The sequence below is a fragment of the Euleptes europaea genome, chromosome 1, assembly GCF_029931775.1.
Source record: "Euleptes europaea isolate rEulEur1 chromosome 1, rEulEur1.hap1, whole genome shotgun sequence".
Lineage (NCBI taxonomy): Eukaryota > Metazoa > Chordata > Lepidosauria > Squamata > Sphaerodactylidae > Euleptes > Euleptes europaea.
In genome coordinates this window covers 140,393,433-140,418,686 of record NC_079312.1, presented here as the reverse complement: position 1 = coordinate 140,418,686, position 25,254 = coordinate 140,393,433, and positions in this window count along the sequence as shown.

Below are 25,254 nucleotides of genomic sequence, written 5' to 3'. Positions count from 1 at the left end.
GGTTTCTGAGCAGGGAGCCAGTACCTGGACCTTCAGTCCAGGCTGCCTTCAGTCTCGGGGTAGGGGGGGAAGCAGCGGCAAGTGGAACGTCGCTCCTCCTTTTGGGGGGGCCGATTGCAGGTTGGGGAAGCAGGGCCACACTTTGGGCGGCAGCGCTTGCTGACGCTGCTTGCGGTCCTGCCAGGGTTAAAAAGTACTGGTGACTGGCCAGGCTCTCGTGCTTGCACAACAGGCATTTCTGTACAGATTAAAACAGCAAGGTATACACCAGTTCCAGGTATACACCATTTCCAGTCCATATGCTTAAAGGGAAGGTGTACATGACACACCATGCCCCCAAAACGCAGGGACACCCAAAAGAGTGGCGGGTCTGCGCCGCCTATTAAGGGGAGGGTAGGCGCAAACAGCCGTTCACGGCCGAGCCTGGCCCCAGCTGGGCGTTTTTTCTGGTCAGAGTCATGGCCTGAGCCAGACCAAGGCTGCAGGCGGGCCCGCAGCAGCTGGCACTGGGGGAAGGAACACGCATGTCGGCCCATCCGCCGACCAGGTGTCTGTTACCAGGCCTAGGATCAGCCCGTGTGCTACCACCTGGCAGGACACCTCATATGCCATAGAACAGCTTCCCAACACGGCGGACAGGCCAAATGCCCAACAGCCTGATAGAGAGACAGCTTCCGGCCCTAGTGGCCTGGCAACATTCATAGGCCAGTTGCCCAGTCGAAAACTGGGAAGAAGTGAATCCCCTTCCTCCAGCTCATCAGATTCCAGTGCAGAAAGGCACCATCCCAGGAGTGGTTGGGAAGCAGCAGTTCCTGCTCCCTCCACTTCTAGTGAATCTCCCAGAGCGAAGGGTGATGACTATTGGTTGTCTGCCACCTCAGTTCCGAGCCTTCCTGCATGGGCCCTTAGGCGTAGGAGGCGTCAGGCAAAAAATCAGGATGGCAAAGAAGCCAAAGATGCATGGGAGCCCGCACGACTCAGCAGGGGCTCCTTTCTTCCTTCCACCTTTCTTCCTTCCACACCTAAAGATGAAGGGGATCCGCTGAGGGAAGACATTCTCAATGGGCACTATGTCAACGTATTCAGACTTAACAAATCCGAAGTGGTGGAGCCGGGGATGGGTTACAGAACATTTGATCAATGGTTGGCAGGTTACAACAGATTTGTAAGGGTGGTAACATTTACATACCCCGAGCGGGGTTGGCACCTTGCAAATCATCTAGGCAATGTGATAAGTGCCAGAGCTTTGGCAGGCGATACAGCCGCCATCAATTACGATGAGGCATTTAGGAAGCTGGCCTCTCAGGACAGGAGTGCACGCTGGGACCTCAAAAACAAGAAGCTTTGGCTTATGATAGTGGGCCCATATATTCAGGGCAGACCGTGAGGCATGCCCCACTTGTACGTTAACCAGTGGAGCATTGACCATTGCATTGGCGGGGGGCTTTTGCCTGGGAGTCTGCTATTGCAGGGCATACAGATTTGAACATTTCTGTGACACCTGCTTTGGCCACACCCACACAAATCTTTCCTGTGGGGAAATTCTAGTCATCCTCCCCCCCTTTTTCAGGGGCTGGTCAGCCCCTTTCCTATGTCAGGAGTGAGCGGCGCCCCTTGACCAACAAGGCGGCATCCAATAAATCGTGGGGTGATGGGCTATCTGTACTCGGTCATGGTAATGCTGGCTGGGGTTACACATTTGGCCTATTGGGGAAGTCAGGGGGATTCATCACCTTCTTTCTGAAAGGGGCTTTCGTCAATGATGGGATACGGGCTGAGCTCACTACTGTGAGATGCCCCTCTTTTGACCACTCTCCAGGCACTGTACGTGCGAGCGGCCACGCTGCCCAGCTGGCAGAATGTGACAATAAATCGGCTTTCAGATCGCTTCCCGTGCCCCTGGATGGTTTCTGTCTATTTGGTTTCAAGGGATACCACCGTCACCCATTACTTTTCGATTTCCTGTTTGCAGGGACACAGGATAGCCCGATATGTGGCAATCTGTTAACAGCCCTCGAGCAATTGGCCACAGAGCTGGGAGTGCAACCAGGAGGGTTAGAACACCACACTATCAAAGCAGCATGTACAACAGCATTAAGGAAGATACTAAAATTTGGTTACAGTTCCTCGAGAATTACAAGGGAATTCCCCTTGGGCAGCACAATTTTTGAGGTTGGCAGTGCTGACCATCACCTCCTTTGGGGTGCAAGGGGGGGTTAGACCTAGTTGCAAAGTCACGGCTGAACGGGTCCATTTGGGCGCTTAGATTGGGGAATGCGCGCAATTCCTCCATGTCAACAATGCTGGCAATATGAAGGTCCACTTTGGGCCAGGGGAAAAGGGGGGCATTGTTTCCACTGCATGCAAAGGGACATAGGGGCCATGCCCATGCAAGACATACCATACGCCCAAGAGGTGAGAGGTATTTCTTCATTCAGGCTGATCGCACACCATTGACGAGACACCAATTCGTTAAGGTTTTCTGCGCCACTATCAACAGCATTAGTTCCTGCAGCAGAATATGGGGGACGCTCTTTCCACATAGCGACAGTTTCCTGCAGCAGAATATGGGGACACTATTCCCGCATAGTTGCGGCAAGATTGTACCTGGCGTCAATCCGTCAGCAGAACACATACAGGACAGCATACGGCCCATTGGGAGTTGAAGTTCATCGGCAAACTAAGATTACTGCCGGCCTGACCGGGGTGTTTATGACTTTCAGGACACTGCCGGACGATGTGGATCGTCGGGCAACCGGGGTCGGTGCTTATGAGTTTCAGGACACTGCCGGACGGCGTGGATCAGTGGGCAGCCGGGTCCGGTGTTTCCGAGTTTCAAGACACTGCACCGGTGTTTCCGAGTTTCAAGACACTGCTGGACACTGCTGGATGGTGTGGATCGGCGGGCAGCTGGGACCGGTTTGTCAACAGAATGCATATAAGCCATGGGCCCTGTCGCTCATCACTGACAGAGTTCTCTATTAATTGTGTTTGAGTTTCAGGACGTTGCTGGATGTATGGGATCATGGGACACAGCACAGTCTTTTGGATGGGTCGGCGGGCCATTGCATCAATGGTTATAAACCAGTAGAATGGTCGGCATGCCATGGCGTCAACGGTTACAAACCAGTGGTCGCTGGCGGTCACCTGCATACAAATAAATACATTCGGCTTGACCAGGTTTACTTTTACTTGTGTTTATGACTTTCAGGATTCTGTCGGAAGGTGTGGGTCGTCGGCCACATCATCGTTGGAACGGGCGGTATGCCAGGACGGCCGGATGGGACAGCATGTTGGCCTGGAACGTACAGTCTGGAGTTACTGGCGTGGGCCAACGGGGTGTGTGGAGGCATTCGTTAATGCTGGTGTTGCTGCAGCTGGTAAAGGAGCACGGGCCCCCTCAAGCTTCGGTTCAATGGGGGAGAATGATTTTGGGAGCACGGGAAGCCTGCCAAGGGCTGGCTGGCTTCGGCTGTGGCATGCTGTCAGATTTGCCAGAAAGAAGGCTTTGGAGAAGTGCCCGCAACGTTAAGCGCATAATCATGGCTCAGAGGAAAGTTGCCAACACGTTTTGCTGTACTGTGGGAGGACCGGGCGGAACGGTAATATGCCAAGGGGACATTTCCTCCCACAGGGCAGCTGTATACTGGTGGGACTGATGCACCTCTCCAGCTGGGGCGAGGATTTATACTCCTGGACATTCATGTGGGCCTGGGGGAATTGGCTTCAGCTGTGAAGCGTGGCGGAAGCTGCTCTGGTCCATGTGGCAGATAGGCTTGGAGATGTGTCAGTTTGGGAGAAAGCGGCCAGGCGAGGTCACTTTCTCACCTATGGGAACCCCAATAAGGGGGGGGGGGGTTGGGAGAGGCTTCAGAGACATGCCCTAAAGGGAGGGTAGGTTGTCTGCCTCTTCCCAAGCGATGGGCAAAACACCCAGTGGCGTTCATCCTGGTGTCTTTGCGGGCCATCACCCGGTTGCTTGCAGCAGGCTTGCTGCGGGCTGGTGGTTACGCAAGGCCGCATTGGGGTCAGCCTTGGCACCTGACACATCATACATGCTGCGCCACGGGGGTTGCAGCTGTTGCCAATTCCAAGTTGTGGCCTACTTTACTCCATCTTTCATTCCAATCTTTACAATTGTTTAATAAAGTTGATGTTTAATAAAGTTATGTTTTAATAAAATGTTACTTAAAAGAAATGTCTTATAACTTTGTGGGCGCGTCGGCAACCCTCCCCGATTAACCCTGGGTCAGCAAATGTATATCCTATTTTTTCCAGTAAAGAACCCAAGAGCTCAATAGATCTTTGTTCAGTATTTCAAAACAACAACACCACAGCCAATTAAAAACAGTGGGTTTTTTTGGGGGGGGGGGAATCAGAAGCTCTACATTTCACTGGGGATGAATAAGTGAGGTCAAGGTACTCCTGGAATATCTTTGAGGCAAAAAGCCCCCATGCATACAGTTTTGAGAATTCAGATCAGAAAAATGTCTGCAGAGCAGCAAACCAAACACAGAATTCCAAAGCACAAATGGCCTTTGTGATCCAGAAACTTTAACATGTATTGCCACTAACTCCTATGGTACACAGACTTCCATCAGGATACTTCTTTCTGCTACACCAACAATAAGAAAGCTGTTTTGTATGCAGCAGAGTTCTTTGCTTGATTTCACCCTAGTCCTGAATCCTGCATAACTGTGGGACTAATATTTGGAATGGGAAAGTAAGAATCTTTTATATATTTTAGTGGTGGTAAACAGCATTTCCTTCTATGGTGTTCACAAATCTGAAAATGTGTATGTTGCGGAGAGAAGATTCACCTGTTACATTCATAGGGCACATCAGGAAGCAGCAAATGTACAATCTATTACCATCCCTAAATAAATAACATATTATAGAATTAATGGCACTAGTAATTTAACACCCATTTGGAGTTACTATGAGTGTTGATGAAAAAAATCAAGATTATTTTGTTTGGATGTGCTTTAAAAAGCAAACAATTAAAAACAATTCTAAGAAGAAAATCCATCCAAAACCTCAGCTCCAAGTATCCCTAAGAATCACAGACACAATATGCTAATAAAAAACCTGATATAATTTAGCTTATAAAAATAGTTTTTAAAAGAATCAGACATCCCTTTCGAAATGTAAGCCAAACAATTATTATTTCATTTAAATCATGTTATGACATCAGGCTATAGTAGGAAACCTGTTGGAAAGGAACGGAGTTCTTATTGCAGAATTAAAAATAACTAAAAAAACATTGTGTGTTTGAGCTTATCATCCCCCATTTACTCAAAGGTGTTTTTATTAGCTCATTTTGAAGGAAAACAAAATATTCATTCCCCCTCCTCTCCATAATCAACCTGTCTCACTTGAGAGCAAACGAGCTTTCAATGAATGGGACCTCAGCTTGATCAAGCCAGCTACCCAGCTGCTGGAGGAGTCATCTGTTAGTCATCAGGCAGTCGGCTTCAGCAGCTCCAAACTCTGGCTCTGCAGAAGCTAGTGTTGGGTCTCAGACGACTTTAGAATACTAATCGACATCTGGGTCTGGCTTTGGTTATTTTTACTTAGGAAATAGCTATGTAGACACTGGGCACTGGCACCAGTGCCCCTAGAGTTTGCACTGGATATGTAAGATTCCTTACTTCCCACCACCACTTGTTTTGCTTCTCAGTATTCCTTCTCTTTTTTCTTTATTTTTCAAAATTAAAAAGAGAACAACACTTGCATACACAATAAATCTATCAGCGGCTTGGAGAAATCTTCATTTTCCCCCAAGACTGTTCCTGGAACTCATGATATCTCGCATCTTGATTTTGCCATGAACTGAATAAGAATTCTTCATGCTCTACAATTTGTTAGCCATCTCTCTCCATTTTATTAGTAATGCAGATTCTTAATGAAAGAAAACCAATTCATCTGCATACACTCACATATTTCCACAAAATGTAACGAGTCTTCCTTTTATATGACAAATTTATAATTCACTTTTATTTGGCAAAGGACTTAAAATCCTTGATATTTTTTTTTTTTGCAGGACTTTGCTGTGCAAACCATTGTTCTCCCCATTATGGACAGCAGACCAAGATTTGCCTGGTCTAGAATTTAAAATCAAAGTAAAAAGAAACAATGCACTTGGCTATACTTATTATCTCTTCATTATCACTTATAATGAAATAGCAAAACTGAGGAATTACTACCCTCATTGGCCAGCATGATAGTTTTAAAACTTTTATATAAAGTGACAGAAATAATAGAAATAAAACTCTTCCATCAATGTACACAGCATTATTCAGAATAACACAAATAAACATCAGTTCCCTGCTACAGCCTAATTTTCAACACGAAGGGGAGACAATGTGGGAAGAGAACAAGTGAGGGGAAAAGAAGAGGCAAAGGAATGAATAAGTGCAAATGCCATTTAGACATGTTGTTTGAATTGGAGATGAGAACTGAGAGGTTAGCACTCTGGCCATTTATGTGGGGCTGTTTCCCCGCGGTCACCCCCACCAACTGGTTCGGGGCTTCCTTTTGATTATGCATGCCTTTTTCACCCATCAGAGGTCGCCTCACTCTCCCTGTGCACTTTGCCTGTGTTTTTCAGATGCTTTTATTTTTGAGAGAGGTCTGCTTTGATTCCTGTCTGTCAATGTTAAGAACATAAGAACATAAGCAAAGCCATGCTGGATCAGACCAAGGCCCATGTTCATGTTAGTTCAATATTCTGCCAGAACACTGTCCAACATAGTCTTATCTGATTAAACAATGTTTGCATTTTGCAAATATAAAGACACAGCCTCATTAATGGCACTAATAATGTTTCATTCAATGATGTGAGAGACCTCTAAACAGCTGTAGGAATGACAATAATGTAAAAATAGAAATGTGTAATCTTGAATCAGATTTGATTTTCTACAGAAGGCATCTGAGAACAGCTCAGGTTTTTGTTAAGACCAGAGGTTTTGTTAAGACAAGAGGTTTTTGTTAAGACAAGAGCTGCCAATACTGGGCCCAGAAAAGCTCCCAAACTTTGCAGCTGCAAGGCCCAGAGCAGCTCCTAGACTCCGCTGCCATCAACGACACAGGAGGCAGGTGTGTTGTCTGCACAACCACTGACAACACTGTTTTATTGGGGAGGAGTTAAACCCCGAAAGTATTTTTATTGTTTTCAGATTTTTCTGCATATTTAAGAACATAAGAAAAGCCATGCTGGATCAGACCAAGGCCCATCAAGTCCAGGTGCCTGTTCACACAATGGCCAACCAGGTGCCTCTAGGAAGTCCACAAACAAGACGATTGCAGCAGCACCATCCTGCCTGTGTTCCACCACACCCAAAATAATAGGCATGCTCCTCTGATCCTGGAGAGAATAGGTATGCATCATGACTAGTATCCATTTTTTACTAGTAGCCATGAATAGCCCTCTCCTCCATGAACATGTCCACTCCCCTCTTAAAGCCTTCCATGTTGGCAGCCATCACCACATCCTGGGGCAGGGTGATCCACAATTTAAGTATGCGTTGTGTGAAGAAATACTTCCTTTTATCAGTTTTGAATCTCTCACCCTCCAGCTTCAGCAGATGGCCCCGTGTTCTAGTATTATGAGAGAGAGAAAGCTTCTCCCTGTCCACTATTTCCATACCATGCATAATTTTATAGACCTCTATCATGTCTCGCCTTAACCGCCTTCTTTCCAAGCTAAACAGTCCTAAGTGTTTTAACTGCTCCTCATAGGACAGTTGTTCTAGTCCCCTGATCATTTTGGTTGCTCTTTTCTGCACCTTCGGTTCCCCTGACATTTAAAATGGTATTGTTCAGAAGGGTTTTTAGAACCTGAATTTTCTTTCCATATAAATACCGATTGCTAAGTGTACTGTATTCTTTATTTTTGTGGGTACATAATTTGGACTGGTGACTCTTAGTCCCATGCTTTCTGCAGTGATTTTGTTGTTGATTTATTATTGTTTTTAATACTGTGGCATATTGTCTTAACCTTGATTGTAACTTGCAGAAGATAAAAGCAGGTTTAAAAAGTTTTAATAGATAGATATTAATAAATAAAATCTATACTTTTAACTAGATGGTGCACTGATGCTAGATTTGAAGATAGAGACTTGCCTGCTGCAGAATGAATTGTAGGAACATTAACTAGATGGAGTCCTGTGGCTAGAAACACGTTGAATGGGCTGATGGAAATCACTACAACCAAATGTTTGTGGTGCAGCATGCATGCAGTACCAAAAAATGTTACAGACCATAAAACCTGCATTTCATCTTTGATCTCCCTCAAGCAGTAAGAAAAATTTTCAGACATTTTTACCTGGATCTGAAAACATATGAAAAGCAGGAGCTAGATTAATGCCTGGAACTTTGCAAGGTTTGTGCGAACAACAACAACAAAAAATTGATTCATTTTTCTGACTCATGGGTAAAAATATTTCCAGTGCAGAATTTGCTCTAAATGATTTTCTTAGAAAGGTTTTTTTTAAAAAGAAAAACCTGCTTTACCTTTAGACATCTTGAATGCCTCTTCCTCCCTTCCCCATTGTTTCGAAATAATATAGAAAGCTTAGTAGGGGAAAAAAGTGTGTGAATTCCTTGCCCATGCTAACATGAGAAAATATGCTGATTTATCTACACCGTCCCCTCTTTAAATGCTATTCAAATCCTTTAGATGTTTTGCAAGCAGGAACCTTAGGATTTCAACCAAATTTTCTTCAAGTGAACCTTCATATATAAAGATGAGCTAATATGGCTCTTTTTAATTCCATATGTTGGCCTTGACAACCATTTTAGTTCATTTCATTGTCATTGCTATTATTAAGTATTCTTTTTTTTCTTTTGTACCATTTATGACATCTTACTCCATTTATACATCATTTATATTGGCACACAATTTTACGCTTTTTATATGCCATTTTATAACATTTATACAAAATATATTTTATATACAGTTGATAAAAAATGAAAACACATTGGTTTTAATATGGAAAAAAAATCAGAGAAACTGGTGCAAAAATAAAGGCTCATGGGTTTGTTTCTCATGAGAAAGAAAGTAAATCAAAATGGATACTCAAATTGAACTAGGCAGGTTTCTAAATTAATTCTCATAACCATGGTACCAGCATGGTACCAGAATATGAGAAGCCTCCCTAAGAAATGTCACCAGTATTTTAAAAAGTAAGCCTTGTCACCAGAGACTCTTGCCTTAAAATTCTTAGTTGGACCCAAAGAACAGGATGGCTTAGTTGTATATGGTAGATTGACAGAACTGTCAGCACGTGGGGGTGGCTCTAAGGTAAAATGGCATCTTTTACTCCAAAATAAACATTTGTTTTCTATAAACATAAATAGAATTTATTAACAATGTAATGGTTTCTGTATGGCTAATAAGCTTAATAGTGTCAATAGGTTCATAAGGGTAATGTTTTCTTAAACGGAACTAACCACACAGGCTTATTTTCTCACTTGATAATTTGGCCAAAAGCTTCCACAAAGCTTAACTTGCCACCCAGGCTAATAACTCCCCAATTAACCTCCCGGCTTGCTGCCCAGGCTAATAATTCCATACAGAACACAGATTGATCTCACAATGTACAGCACCTCAGTCACATGTCTTCCCCCCCACACACAGACACTGCTCAGCACACTCTCACGGAAAGCCTGTCTCTGAACAAAATAGTCAACTCTGCCTTGTAGGATACAGGTACCACCCAAACATAACACACTTCACTCACCAATCCACCCCCACTTCTTACTTTACAGGCCTAGATTTAGATCACAGCAACGTACATTTAAAACTCCACATTAAAACATAGAAATAAAACACACTCACAGTATTTGCATGGCAAAATACCACAATAATCATTATGTGAGAGTAGGTTCAAATATGAACATATTTCCGGAGTTCACTTGGAATGTAAAAAATTCAAAACCAACTTCTTAAAAAAGTATGGAAAACATGGAATTTAAAGTAGAATTTTTATAGCAAATATGAAATAATACAGAATTTTTAAAAATGAACAAAACCCTTAACTGAAGAGCAAATTCTAGTTCAATGAATCCAGACTATATAGTTCATGAAAATTCATGCTTACATTTAAAAAATCAGATGATGGCTGAGTTATCAGAGTATTTTAATATTAATCAAAGAACAGCTAGTACTTGTGCTATTGAATGGGATGCTTTTAAAACTTTTAGTAGAGAGAGAATTATTGCATATGCTACTCATAAGAAGAAGCTTAAAGAAATGGAAGAAGGAGGAAGAAAGTAGGAAAGTAAAAAGAAATGGAAGAAACAGGCAGAAATATATATGGGCAGAGCAATCTTCAAGGGGGGTGAATGTCCTTTGGAGACAGCATGACCCTTGTGCTGGTGTTAGGGCCACTTGTACCATCTAAGTGGGCACTAATGCCAGCACAGGGCAACTTATGCCAGATCTGGGGAACCATGCAGCAATGTGAGGCTCTGGCACCGGTGCTGCCTCCCTGACAGTATTTCCCCAGCACAAGGGTTCATGTGGGCACCAAAGGGAGCATTCCTGGGGCATTCTGTAAGCCCTTTCACCCCAGAACACCCCCTTTTGCAGGCACGAACTTGCTCCTGCAAAAGTTGTGGCATAGCCCCGTGAAACCCAATGGAGGAGTTTCATGAGGCTTTGGGGGGGTGTTAATTTTTAATTCCCTCCACCCTACTGCAAACCACTCAGGAGGTGGCACCTCTACACCATCCCCGGGCGCTCCTTGACTACTTCAGGATTGCTCTGTAAGTCAGTTTGCTATATCTCCCACAACAGATCTTTATCAGGAACTACAAAAGGTTAAATATGAACTAAATATTAACTTGTCTGCACCAGTCATACTGGGAAAGTGGTGAGAGATAAGGTAAAATTTTAGCATATCATTTCAGACAGCAAAAGAATAAGAACTATATTTCTTTGATCAAAGATGAGAATACAATATGAAATAAATTCTACTGCCTCTATTGAAATAAATTTACAGCTTTACAAATGTATTCTGAATTATACAGTAAAGGGAAAGAATTTTCAGAAAAAGGTTTGGAAACTTTTTTTCTCACCTTCATCTTCCATGTTTAGATATTAATCAGCATCAGATTCTTGATTAACCTTTGTGCATGGATGAAACAAAGGCAGTGATAATGAATATTAATAATGGCTAATCTCTGGGACCAAACGAGTTGCCTATTGAATGGTATAAAATCTTCTTAGATTTCTTAATTCCAAAACTACCAGTTTTATGATGAGATTTTTGTGTCTAGCTCATTGCCATTGTTGTTATAGGATGCCTATATCACTGTGATTCCAAAACTTGGCAAAGTCCATACTCATTATGCAACTTTTTGACCTATTTCTTTGATTAATGTAGATGCTAAGATACTAACTGCTATTCTTGGTCACACATTTCAAAAAGTTGTTACAACCTTGGTACATGTAGACAAAGTAGGATTTAAACGAGGTAGGCAAGGCTCTAAGAATCTTAGGCTGGTCGCTGATCTGATTGCTTTAAATAGTAAGAGGCTGCCCAAAGCCAGCAAAAGCAACACAGAACATATGGGGAATTGCTGAGCAGGAGTGCATCTGGGACCATATAAGAAGGCACAGCCAGTGACATGGGGCAGTCCCTCAGCAGCGCTCCAAGTGTTTACAGCCCATTATGCCAGACCATGGCACTGTATGTGGGGGGTATCCCCCACTCAGTGCTTAGAAGCCACAACATGGGGCACTGCACCAGTGTATCTCCAAGGCACACCAGCTAGTTGATTGTCTATGTACTCCCCCCTTCCCCAGATTGTGCTGTAAAAGTATTAGATCCAAATTAATATTACATTGGCAGGACAAAAGAATTGATTCAAATCGTTATTTCTTAATTTCATTCACCTTGCCTTCTATTTCAATTAATGGGAATGTTGATTATTGTATGGTTTAAAATAGCCTGGAAGTCATGGTATTCCCCGACTCCTTCAGAATTTGACTTTAGACATTCTTTGTGGTTCTCTGACAAACTGAGACAGTTCTGAATTGGCTCAGAAATTGCACTGCAAATATTTTTACAAAATTAGGGATGAGCAAAATCGTTTTTAGGCCAGTACAATTCATTAGATAAATTTCCACCCATGCTTAGTTTGGACTGACCAGACTGGTTTCCCCCCCACACACACACACACCCAGTACTTCCAACACTAAATTAAATTAGGACCAAGACTACCAAAGAATCATAGTTGTTAAACACACACACACACACACACACAATTTAAATTGTTCTCCAAGGTCTTTTTTATATTGCTTAATGTCAGACCAAAAGATTACTGATGAATTGAGGCAAGGTTTCTTTAGCAGAGTTATACAGAACCTCTGTACCATGGGAGAAGTTCCTACTGCTTTCAGTTTCATGAGCAATAACAACTACTGGTACTTGTTGCTAGTTCACCACAAATAAGTTTATCAGGAGAATTTACCATATTTAATAGGAATAATTATGGTAAACCAATCCCAGGATTAGTTTGGTGACCTGGCAAACATCCCAGACTCCTCATGAGCTGGTTGGCTGCTGTGAGCTAGCTTTTTGCTACTAGCCATACAATTTGATTAATCTTTGGGATTAATTAATTTATGGACCCAGCATATGGTATCCTAGATCATTCCAAATCTCTGAATGACAGTATGTGCCGTGGATACCTGTTTTGGCTGAAAACCTCAGGAATGCGCTGTTAAAGTATGGAATTTGGATAGTATTCTCTAGCATATGGGCATAAATGGCTAAAAAAGAACTCCCATTCTGGTATCTATCAAGTCTTTTTGATAAGTCCTTCTGGTTCACCACCTGTTCTACTGGACCTCACACATAAACTACTATGTTTAAACTGTGACACTTACTGTTAAGGTAACTTTTTAAAACTTATATGGGATTTCTAAGGGTTTCTTTGTTCAAAATATAAGGAAAGAACTAAAGGAATACTTCAGGTAAATTCAAAATCGTGGGTGAACTCTGTAAAGCTGGATGCCATACTGTAAACTGCTTTGGAAATCCCCCTTCATTTTCCATGCAATTTTTGAGGTGGGTGGTTTATGAAGCATGCTTTCAGAGCCTCCTATGCATACTTTACCTAAGAAGATATCAAAAAGCAAGCCTCCTTTGGTTAACTGTGGAAATGTCAAGCGGACACAAAGAAGAAAGTGTTCTCTAAAGGATATACATTCTGACCAGAACCATAAGCCTAGTATTCTGAGCAGTCCTTCAACATTCATCTCCCTCAGTGAGCCTAGTGCAGCCAAATAAAATGTTGGTTATTGAGTGGCTCCATCATTTGGGATGGCCTAGAGAGAAGAATTCTTTTAAAATCAACTGTTTATATAGCAGAAGGTAAACGTCAGTGTTGTTAGTATCGGAATTCCCACAAGGCTGTGAAGAACTCAAGCATGAGAGGTCTACCCTTAAGAGGAATGCCCAAGAGACTAATTTAGAAACATTCATGTCCTTTTGCTTTTCCTTCACTGGATGCTTGCAAATCTGTGATGTATATTTCATCCAATTGAAACATCCTTGCTTCACTTTGTTGATCTAACAAACCACATGTGTCACCAAAAATTTACCTGGAAGAAATATCTTTTTGTCTCTTCATGTTCTTGTGGCATGTAGTTTTCATTAGAGCTGTTGACTAATTATCATCATTTAAAAATAAAATAAATCACAACCTGAAAGTCTCCACTGCAGGCATGCTAGGTTTTTCTTCTTCTTCCTGCCAGTCAGCAGACAATAACATTTCTCTCAGGAGGATCTCATATTGAAGAAATGTGAAACTGAAACATCTATGAATGTCTTTTAGTGAAGTCCCCTTGCACTCAGTCTGCTCTGCCATATTGGAGAAGACAGAAAAAGTTTGTGGTAATTGTTTTGAAAACAAGCCATTGGGTGTTATAATTAATTTTAATTTTGCAGCTTTCTGAATTGGGACCTGTGCTCCAGAATGCCCAGAGGCCTACACATGGGTGTCTGCACAACAGCTGGAATCCTAAATGTGCTAATTTTTATGTAACCTGACGCACACTCAATTCCAACCAGTCAGACAGATCTAGAGTGATCTCTAGGACAGTAGACCAGTCCTAGTGACAAAATACTAGACTCCAGCTGCCAAACTTTTACTTCCTGCACTGTTCTAGAAGAGAGTGCCCTGGGCCAGTGGGCAGTGCAGATACATATTGTTTCTTCTTTTCTAATTATTCAGCTTGTGCAAATTTTACATTGTATGGACAACCTGTATGCTTTGTGCTAAGAAATGGCCAGCCAAAATGGGGAAGGGGAGGAAGACTCGAAAGATAAAGACAGCAGGGCATTTTTTTGAAGGGGGGGCAAAAGTAAAAAATAATGCCCCCCATATATTATTAGGGTTGCCAGGTCCTCCCTCTCCACCACTGGAAGGTTTTTGGGGGCAGGGTTGGGTGGCCCTGCATGATGCGCTTATGTCACTGACGGATTTACTCCCAGAAGTGCGGCATTGTGGTAAAGTGTTCCATTGCAATGCGGCGCTTCCGGGAGTAAACCCAGCAGTGATGTAAGCACGCAGAGCATGGTTGCCACTCTGAGCAGCCTGCTGGATTGGCAGGCAATTGCCCACCGGTTTCAGCAACCTGGCAACCCTATATATTATATACATATTTTTCTTTATATATATGTATATAATCAATGTATATAGTATACATATATAATCAACAACTCTTTCAAATTGTGTTGACCTCTATGAATTGTTAATTAATAATAGCACTTTTACATTATTTTATCTATCTATTATATATGAATATATCACACTTTTGACATATGAATATGAATAATTATATATGAATAATTACACTTTTGACACTTGTCAAAAGTATAAGCTGATAGGGCTCATAGAGGAGAAGGTTCAGAGCCTGGAGTACCCTTCATGAGATCAAAGATGGAGAAAATTTAATTAACAGCACCCATGAGGCCCTTCGTAGGAATGGGGAGACCAGTCAGAGGGACAACAGAGTGGCTAGCTGGGGAAGCATCAGTTAGCCTTGCTGCTTCAAAAAAACAACTTTGATTCACACTAGGGCTCATTTTGTCTACAATTTTTCCATTAATGCATACTCTTGCAAACAAAGTCTGTTATCACTCTGTTTTGGATATATCCTTAAGTGTGTTACATTCCTCAGCTGATTTGCATAGCCATCAAGGTGACTATTTCAAAACCCAAGCAGGCATCCACTGCAGCATCTGTTCTCAATTGCAGGATTCAAGCTTGTAATACATGAAGAAATCAGAGCCAACAGTGCTCCTGAGCAGCTACAGAGTGCACTCCCAGACTACAAGGATATAACAGAATATGGTAGGAAGTCAAGTAATTATTGCTGGTGTTCTATCTACCCCCCCCCCAAAAAAAAAACAGCTATGACCTTGCGGTTTAGTTATCCTCTCTACTGTAATTGTTCCCTGGAAGTAGCTTGAGGGAATACTCCATATGAATTGGGTTACACATCGTAGGAGGCAATTATATGTAATGTTGTAGAGCCCCAATATTTTTTCAACAAAGATATTGCATGGTAGGGGGGAAGCCCAACTCCAAGTGTTGAACAATCCCTACCATGCTATTTTCTACCAATGGCCAATTGTGCATGTTGCCATATGTGAACATCTACATTACTCTGACTGATCTGACACAAGGGGACATCACACCTGTGGGATCCCAAGATCTTATGTGCCTAGATGTTTTAAGCACATGCACACCCTCATGTGCAAAGTCCACCTTCCACACCTTTGCCAGGATAACTGCCAGCGGTTCCCCAGAGCAGTCAGAATGAGGGGAGCTGCCCTACATAAATGGGTGTTTCAATGGGTACAGCATGCCTTGTCACTGCCTTCTAATAATTTAACTGAACCAGAGCCAAGAACTCTGTACTCAACTGTAGGTTTTTTTTGAAGCTTAATTAATTGGCGGCTGGGCACACCCTCACCATTTTAATATTGGTTCCACAGAACCCTGATTCTTGCCATATTGAAATATTGGTCACAATAAATTCTAGGTCTATGGAAAGCTCCCAGCCAAAGTCCACTTTCAATACTGATCACGAAGTATGACCTCCTCACCCTAGTGTAGCAACCTTAAAGGGATTAGCTTCTCATAATCCACTTATCCTATGTAACAGACAGCCAATGTTTGCTGTAAAGATGCTGACTCCAAGATAGAATGTATCATTGTCTCTCTTTCCTTTTGATCTCATTAATCATTAATCTTGGTATGCCTTGTTTTAGTTCCATGGTGTAATCACTGACTGACATTTGCTATTCTATTGTAATATTCCTTAATAAAACCTTGGATGCTCAGAGAGAGGGCAGAGCATTCCTTCATCTGGTGCCCTGTGAACAGGAACCTGCTGTCAGCCCTACTTACCACGCCCAGCAAGGGCTTCAGGTGCACCTCTCATTCTGCTTCAGAATCCCGGTAAGTATGGGGTCCTCCATATCGGTCGCCCAGCAGAGGCATGTGGAGGAATTGGGCTATCTTTTAGAAAAAATAGAACAGAGGGTCTCCCACTCACAGCTTTCCCGGCTGGTCCGAGAAATAGGGGAGCAGTGCCCTTGGTACCCTGAATCTTAAGATTGGAAGACTGGGAAAGAATAGGAAAGGTTCTTCATTCTGAACCAAGGGCACCCATTTCTACTCTGCATCTTTGGCATTTGTGTCGGCATGCCATTGATAAATTTGGCCTCTCTGACAGAAATGTAGGGGCTAGGGTTACCAACTCCAGGATGGGAAATACCTGGATATTTGGAGCTAGAGCTTGGGAAGAGTGGAGTTTGGGGAGGGGATAGACATGCGATGCCACAGAGTTCACCTTCCAAAGCTGCGATTTCCTCCAGGGGAACATGAATGGTATCCTGAGAAGAAACCTGTTGGAAGACTGTAAAGTAATAAAATTGTTGGTATCCTGGGAAGGAACCTTATGAAGAATTCTTGGATATGGATTCTTTAGTATGAAATAAGAGGTGGGATATATAAGGTTGGTGAAGTGGAACTGATGAAGAACTGAAATGGCTGTCTTCCTCTTCAATTTTGATCCCTTGCTTTGGGACTGAGTAATACTTACCTGGAATCCACACCTGAAAGGAGAAGAAAACCTAGAATTGGTACCTGTTGGACTTTTTGTCTGTCTTTAGGATAGTGAATTTTGGAAACCTTGGAATATTGTGACTTTGTATCTTTATGCTCAAAGAAATAGGACTTTTTGTATGTGCTTGTCAATGTTATTGTATAATACAGTCTGTTGTTTAGCTACACTTTGTGAGGTTGATCTGTGTTAGATTTGGAGTAACTACATTTATACACAGAGATGTCTATTTTGGCTTACTTCCCATCTGGAGGTTGGTAACCCTAGTGCGGTCATAACAAGGGGTGGGGACAGGGACTCTCTCAGTCTCAAGTTGGTCTTCCACTTGCCCAAGCCTAGTAGAAAAATATGGGGGATGTTTTGTTTCACAGGACTGATGTTTGTTAGTATGTCGACGTTCTGTGCTATTAGACATTTTACAAGGGAAAAAACCAAAACACACACATACACAAAACATACACACACAATCCCTGGCTATAAATTCCAAGGTCTTAAAATGCCACACCTTGTCAACTTATTTGTGACCACAAGAAAGCATTGGACAGTATCCAAACCCTTGGGGGGGTATGGCCGAGGTGGTACAGCAGACATATACTCCAATATTTGGGAGAAATGGATAACAATGTGTAGGAACTGGGGACACATTGGCACATGCACAAGCACAATGCACATTACCCCTCCTCCTCCCCCTCAACTTGCTGCTTCTGTCTGTATCCTAGCCGGGGGCGTGTGCCCCCTTTTGCCCCCTAGTTATGGCCCTGAGAGAGGGAGAAAGAGAGAAAGGAAAGACTCCCTGTTAAATAGTGAAAAAAATAGTGAAGACCCAGCTCTAACACCCTGATCCAGGACACATTTACTCTGTAGGAATCCTCATGGAATCCAGAAGAATGTGGAAAGGAAGTGAAAAGATGGGAAGGGGAATAAAGCAAGTAATCTGCAGCAACAATTAATACATCTTGTCCATTGAAAAACTTTTCTGTAAAGCAAAACGATGTACAGTAAAAGCCACACTTAATCCCAAACATTCAAGTATCTGACAACACCTGAGGGCACCTCCTCCCTCTCAGCTGCTATACCATCATCTTTGCACATGCATGCACTGCATTCCAGCCTCTCCAACTGGCCTCATGCCATTTTTGGTCTTGACAGCTGGCACTGCCAGCTGACACTATCCTTAGGTGCCTTCCTTCCTCCTCAAGTCTGCAAGGAACTGTTGGGAGCCATCTTTGCCAAACGGTTTCCAGGAAGCTGGAATGTTTAACTGCCAGTTACATAGAATGGCTCCATGGCTCAGGGGGAAAGGATTCCACCAGGCATGGGGGTAATCACCATGGCACTCCCAGTGGGTTAGGAATTGGTTGTGGCTGATCCCTCTGAGTAGGGGCAAAGTAATGAACTTGCTTATTTGATTAACCAGCAACTGCCATCTTCATGAGTGATGGAGAATAAAGTTTTTACTTTATTCATCTTTGATTACACCGTCAAGCATTCCGAGAAACAGGGGGTGGGACATGAAATAAAAGTGTCTCTAGTTTCCTATTCCCACATTTTCCATAATATCCCTGCCTACTGATTCAGGTGCAACATTCACATGTCACTGTTGGGGAATAAGCCAAGGTTCCACCTTGGCTCTTGACTAGAAATTATGATTCTGTGATAATGTTTCGTATCAACGTACTGCTCTTTTTTATTTATTTCCAGATCTCCTGTTATCAGGATTTTCCTTTACCCTTTTTCCTTTTCAAAAAATAACCAGTGAATTAATGTAGGCTTCTCATGGGTAGTTTTTCAGTTTGTAAAGTATTCATTGTTTTTAATTTAATAACTGCCTTCTAATCAAACTAAACATTTATCCATGAATGGATCTTGAAAAACCCCAGATGATGAGCTCAGTCTTCAAATTTCCTTCAGTTCTATAAGCAATCAAACTGACTACTACTTAATCTGTTAACACATTGCAGATTCTTATTGTAAGTGGCATTAATTTTGTCTATATTATGGGATTTCCAACCAAGCCGTCCCTGTCAACATTGCCAAAATCCTCCATCCCCCCAATATATGCAGACATACAAGTCCAGTTAGGGACTTAGTTGCTTTTAAACTCCTCATAAAACCAAATATTATTTTAAGTAATTCTAATCAAATCAATCTTCTACTCACCCTTTGCTCTTTTCAACCTATGATTTCATCTAGAGTTGCCCTGAGCATGACATGAATTTCATTTACTTCCCATTAGAAAAAAAAATGGAGCTAACTTGTTAAAAAACAGATAATCTTCCAATTACACTTTATATAAAAAGAGACACATTTCAACCATATCAGCATATGGTTATAGCTTTAGTACAGCGTTATTCCTTAGGAACTAACTTTGTTGGTATAAACATATGAAACACTAATATACCTTCTCAGCTACTTTTTTGGGGTGTCTAATTTTAATTAGGTGGTAGTTTAATTTTAAGTAGGTGGTTGGAAGGGTTGATATAACTGTGACAACAAAATTGTAGATTGATGCTTTTAATTTATCATTGCTACTAAAAACATTCTGGACTTAAGCACATTATTTTAGATCAATTTAAGTTTGACAATACACTCAAAGTAATGCACTTCAAACAATAATCAAATTCAAATTCAATATCTTTATTGGCATAAACAAAGCGATTCTACTTAAAATTTGCCAAGCAGAAGGCAACATAGCCTAAAATATCAACACAATTGTTGCATCATCAGAGAGAGCACAGTGTATGCAAAGGTCCGTTTAGTGCGGCATACTTAATGAAATTACGAGAAATCTGGCTACCGACCAAGTTACATGAGGGTTACAATAATTTAATAGATAGCGTACAAACCCTGCGTCAGTTTGGGCTCAGCTGCCGTTTAGAAGGGGTTCAATATATTTCTCTCTAGCCGAAGTGTGAAGTTCACAGTGCAGAAGGATATGAGCAGCCAATTCTGGTAGTTTTTTAGAGCATGAACAGAGTCTCTCCTCGTAAGGGGTGTTTGTATATCTGCCTCTAGTTACTGCCGACGGTAGGAGATTTAAACGGGCCCGCATGAACTGGCGTCTTTGGGACGGGAAGAAGAGGGAGGAAAAGTAATTTCCTGTCTCTTCCTGGGGTAATCCCAAAATACAGTGGTGAACATGTTTTCAGGGCTGTGGACTGTAGCTTCTGTCCTTTGATGTCAAGGATCCTTTGCTTGGGTGTTCTGTAGGCTTGCTGTTCATTTGGGAGAAGCAGGGATTCGAAGGGTACTCCGATGGACTTAATTTTTGTTAAGATCCCTTCTCTCCAAGTTGAATGAAAGCCGATAGAAGCCACCATATCAGCCCTAATTCTGAGGCCTGGAAGTGTAATCGCAGCCAGAACTTAAATATGCATAGCCATGTTCTGGTTTCTAGTAGATTTAGTCCCAGCTCTAAACAGAGAGCGGAATAAACCACACAGTTGGGGATACCCAATATGTGTCTTACAAAGATTGCCTGGCTTTTTTCAACACTTTGGGAACTCTCTGTCCCCCATATGGGGATCCCATAAAGGAGCTGCGAAAGTAGTTTGGCCTTGAGAATTCGAATGGCCGCTGGAACATACTGTCCTCCGCGGGAGTAAAAGAATTTTGACACCGTCCCCATCTTAGATTTGATCATACTTATGGATTGCTTTCTCTGGGTGGTCCAATTTAGGTTATATTGGAAGTTTATTCCCAGGTATCTAAAGACCTTAACTTGCTCAATTTTTTTTTCCCATTTACTCTCCAAGACACGTTCTCACCCATTCACCAATCTACGTTTTATCTGCCTTCCATCTTATTTTTTATTTACTTCATTTATACCCCACTGGGTATCCTTGGGCCAGTTACACATTCACAGCCTAACCTACCTCACAGGGTTGTTGTGAGGACAAAATGGAAGAGAGGAGAACAATGTAAGCCGTGTTGGGTTCTCAATGGGGAGAAAGCACAATATAAATACATACATTTTAAAAAATCACCACAGTGGGGACCAAAACAACTTATATTATTCTCCTCTTCTCCTTTTTTCTTTTCACAACAACTCTGTGAGATAGGTTAGGCTGAAAGTATATGACTAGCCTCAAACCACCCAGTGAGCTTCCACAGCAGGATGGGGATTCAAATCTCAGATTTGGCCAACTTCATTATTAGTGTATAGATGATGATGGTGGTGGTGGTGACTGATGATAATTGGTGATGATGATGATGATAGAAAGGGAAGAATGCTCATAAAGTGCATAATTTACAAACTACAGCATATCTACAGCTTTATACAATTGGGCAATCAAAACAAACAATGGTGGATTCTCAATACATTATTCTTTGGAAGCAAGTCTAGGTAATTCAGAATTTTAAAATCCAAGAGAAATTTGGATAAAAAGAATTTGTAAAGAAGAATTTGATCATATTTTCTAATTGGCATATGCAGCCAATCTGGATTGCTTCATATTACAAAATATTTGCTGTTTTTTAGTTGTTTTTTTACAACTTTGTATATTTTTTTCCTTTTAAAAATTCAACTACCATGGTACTGAATCAGCAAATTAAAGTTTGCTTTTGTTTCAGTAAATAAATATATATAATGAGCCAATTTTCTATGTCTTCCTAGGAAAAGCCGTTAAGTGTTTCGTAGCTTGGGAGAATTTCAGTGAAAGGCATGGCTAACTAAGAACAGTTCCTATACATTTGCCAGCAGTTATCAAAATCTATGACAGACCTCTGCCACTCTGCCACCCAGCACCACTGCTAGTAAATCTACTGTCACATTTAGCTCCACATGTCTGCAGAGGAGTTTAATGCCCCAGTCCTAATGGTCTGTCTTTTGGCATTAATGCACTATTTAATACACCCTAGAGGAACACCTCCTTTTGGTCTTATTATTCAGCCTGTTTACACATTTCCCAAAACTTCAAGATAGGTTTTAATGGATTTGAAACAGCACCACGAGGACCTAACTCAGAGATGCAGTTAAATAAAAGACAGAAACTGGGAAAGTTGAACTTTAGAAATGTCATATATCAAGTAAGCAAGACCAATTAAGGTAGCCAGAATTTGTGCTCAAGTAGCTGTAACATCATCAGGATTTCCTACTGAATGTACCATTTGGAGAAGGTGAGTGGAATTGAGGGTAGTAGTGGGGAGGCATGAAATGTGTTTTTCCATCATAGAAAGTAATCTGCCACTCCTGAGAATGTTTTACCAACACCAACTGCAAAAACACCAATGTTGCCAGTTTAACTTTATGGATAAAATTGTGACAGTGTTTAAAGTAGGAGAAACCACACCATCAGTCAAAAAAGGATTTCAGGGATGTGACTTGAGTAATGCTCTGGCATAGTTTAAAAAAACTGTATTCATCTCTTTCTCCATCTTACTGCAAGTAGAAGGAATCTATGAAAATAAACCTTGCTTGCCAAATTCAAAAGATAACAGCTCTGTCATCTAACAGTGCAATCCTAAACAGAGTTACATCCTTGAAAGCCCATTGACTCGAATGGGCTTCAACAGATGTCATTCTGTTTAGGACTGAATTATGCTTCAAATTATAAACTAGAATCACAAACCACTCTGATTGCAAAACATCTAATCCCTCACTTTTGAAGCCATGCTGTGTCTCTGCAGCAAGCTTTTGCTGCTATCTACCTTGCCCCCGCCCCATGTATGATAGTAGCTTGGGTGGGGGGGTCCAAGCAGAACTTTTTTGGGGGGACTGCTTTAAATTGGCTGGGAATAGGGCCTTTTTTCACCTGCTCCACAGTGTTCTGGGCAGTGGTGGCATTATCTGGTCTTTTGACTGGTGAGGCCATAAGCAGTGTGAGTTGCTACTGTACAGCCTTACTGTCTTTCTGTAGCTACTATTTGGCAGTGGTAATCTAGTGAATCGAAAGGACTGAGCTTTGTGGCTGCAATGTTTTGACAAGTGGGGAAAGTATAAAATCTAGCTTCTGCCAAGATTGGAGGATAAGGGCAAAGCAAAGAGAGGAGGAGGAGGAGAAGAAGAAGAAGAAGAGCTGTTTTTTATACCCTGCTTTTCTCTACCTTAAGGAGACTCAAAGTGGTTTACAATCATAATCCTTTCATCTCCCCACAACAGGCTCCTTGTGAGGCAGTGTTGGATATTATACATTACATTTAGCGGAGTAAATAATAATAGGTGCTAATGTTAGCTTAAATTTAAAGATTTATTCCTTAACTAACATACTAGATATAAGTCCTACACTATGGAAAAGTTAAATCAACTACAACAACAACAACTGAACCTAGATATAGCACGTCAGTTAAACTCCCTCTTTTAGAATCAGCTGCTTTACTCAACACCATATTGGCTACATACTAACACAGAAGCAGTTAACTCTTTCATGACTGGAGGCTGAGACTTGCATATTCCAACAGGTATATCTGAAGAAGTGAGCTATCTGAAGAAGTGAGCTGTGGCTCACGAAAGCTCATACCCTGCCAGAAAATATTTTTGTTAGTCTTTAAGGTGCTACTGGACTCTTGCTCTTTTCTACTACTGCAGACAGACTAACACGGCTACCCACTGTGAATTACCAACAGGTATGTGGGGCTGAGAGAGTTTTGCGAAAACTGTGACTGGCCCAAGGTCACCCAGCAGCTTTCATGGGGCAGAGTGGGGTATCAAACCCGGTTCTCCAGATTAGAGTCTGCCACTCTTAACCATTACACCACACTCGAGTCTCTTAAAAGGGTTAGCAACACAAACTCTCCTAGAGACATTTTCCACCTCATACCTTTCTTTGCTTGTTTGTTTCTAATGGAACATCCAGTCTCAATTCAGTGTAACTTAAAAGATCACATACCTCAGTCATAAGTGTAGTTTGAACATATTAAAGATATCATTTTACTACACTGAAATATTCTAGAGTACCTAGGCAACAATCCCAAAGTTTAAGGGCATAATCCAGCAAAAGGTAGCTGTTATTGTGACTAATTCCATTTGAGATTAATGCAACACCCAGTAGTAGTCCCAATGCATGACTTAGTTGTGACTAAGCATGCTGAAATTGTGCCCCTGAGCACTTTTTAAAAGTTCCATTGATTTTAGTAGAAAGTATATTTAACCACCTCTCCCAGTGAACTCATTTGGCCTCAAAAATGCATAACTTTGGCTAGATAATGCCCCAAAGTGTTTGTGCCTACTGTTTTCTTTTCACCGAAGTATTACACCTATTATGTCTTAATCTGAAAACATGAACACACAAAAAGTTGCCTTATACTGAGTCAGGCGACTGGTCTATCATGGTCAATATTGTCTACTCCAGCTGGCATTGGCTCTCCAGAATCTCAAACAGAGGTCTTCTACATCACCTAATAATTGATTATTTTAATTGCAGGTAGAGCCAGCATGGTGTAGTGGTTAAGAGCGGTGATTTGGAGTGGTGCACTCTGTTCTGGAGAACTGGGTTCAATTCCCCACTCCTCCACATGAGTGGCGGATGCTAATCTGGTGAACCGGGTTGATTTCCCCACTCCTATACATGAAGACAGCTGGGTGACCTTGGGCTAGTAGTCACAGTTCTATTAACAGCTCTCTCAGCCCCACCTATCTCAAAGGATGTCTGTTGTGGGAGGGGAAGGGAAAGTGATTGTAAGCCGGTTTGATTCTTCCTTAAGTGGTAGAGAAAGTCGGCATATAAAAACCAACTCTTCTTTTTCTTCAGGTACCAGGGATTAACCCTGTGACCTTCTGCATGCTAAGCAGGTGCTCTATGTCTGAACTACAGCCTCAGTTCATGAATTATTTTTATTTAAGTTGCCAGTTACAACCAAGTTTTCAATTGCATCTTCCCTGTTGTTCAAAACCAGGAGCCCCAGTGCAGCTTAACTTAGCTGTGACTAAAGCCTGTCGAAAGCAATGGGACCTTTGTTAGTCATTATTAACTTTCCCATTGGTTTCAGTGGAACTAACACAGCCATGTTTCACTGGTTCACAGACTAAAAGTAAAGAAGCTGTCCATTCAAAGTATTTCCTCAACTTTCTGTAATAGAGAATGTTATCCTATCCTGTTTCAAGACCATAGCTGTGTGTTTTTTTCTGACATATCTATAGAACACCTCCTATGGAAGACTGAAGCTCC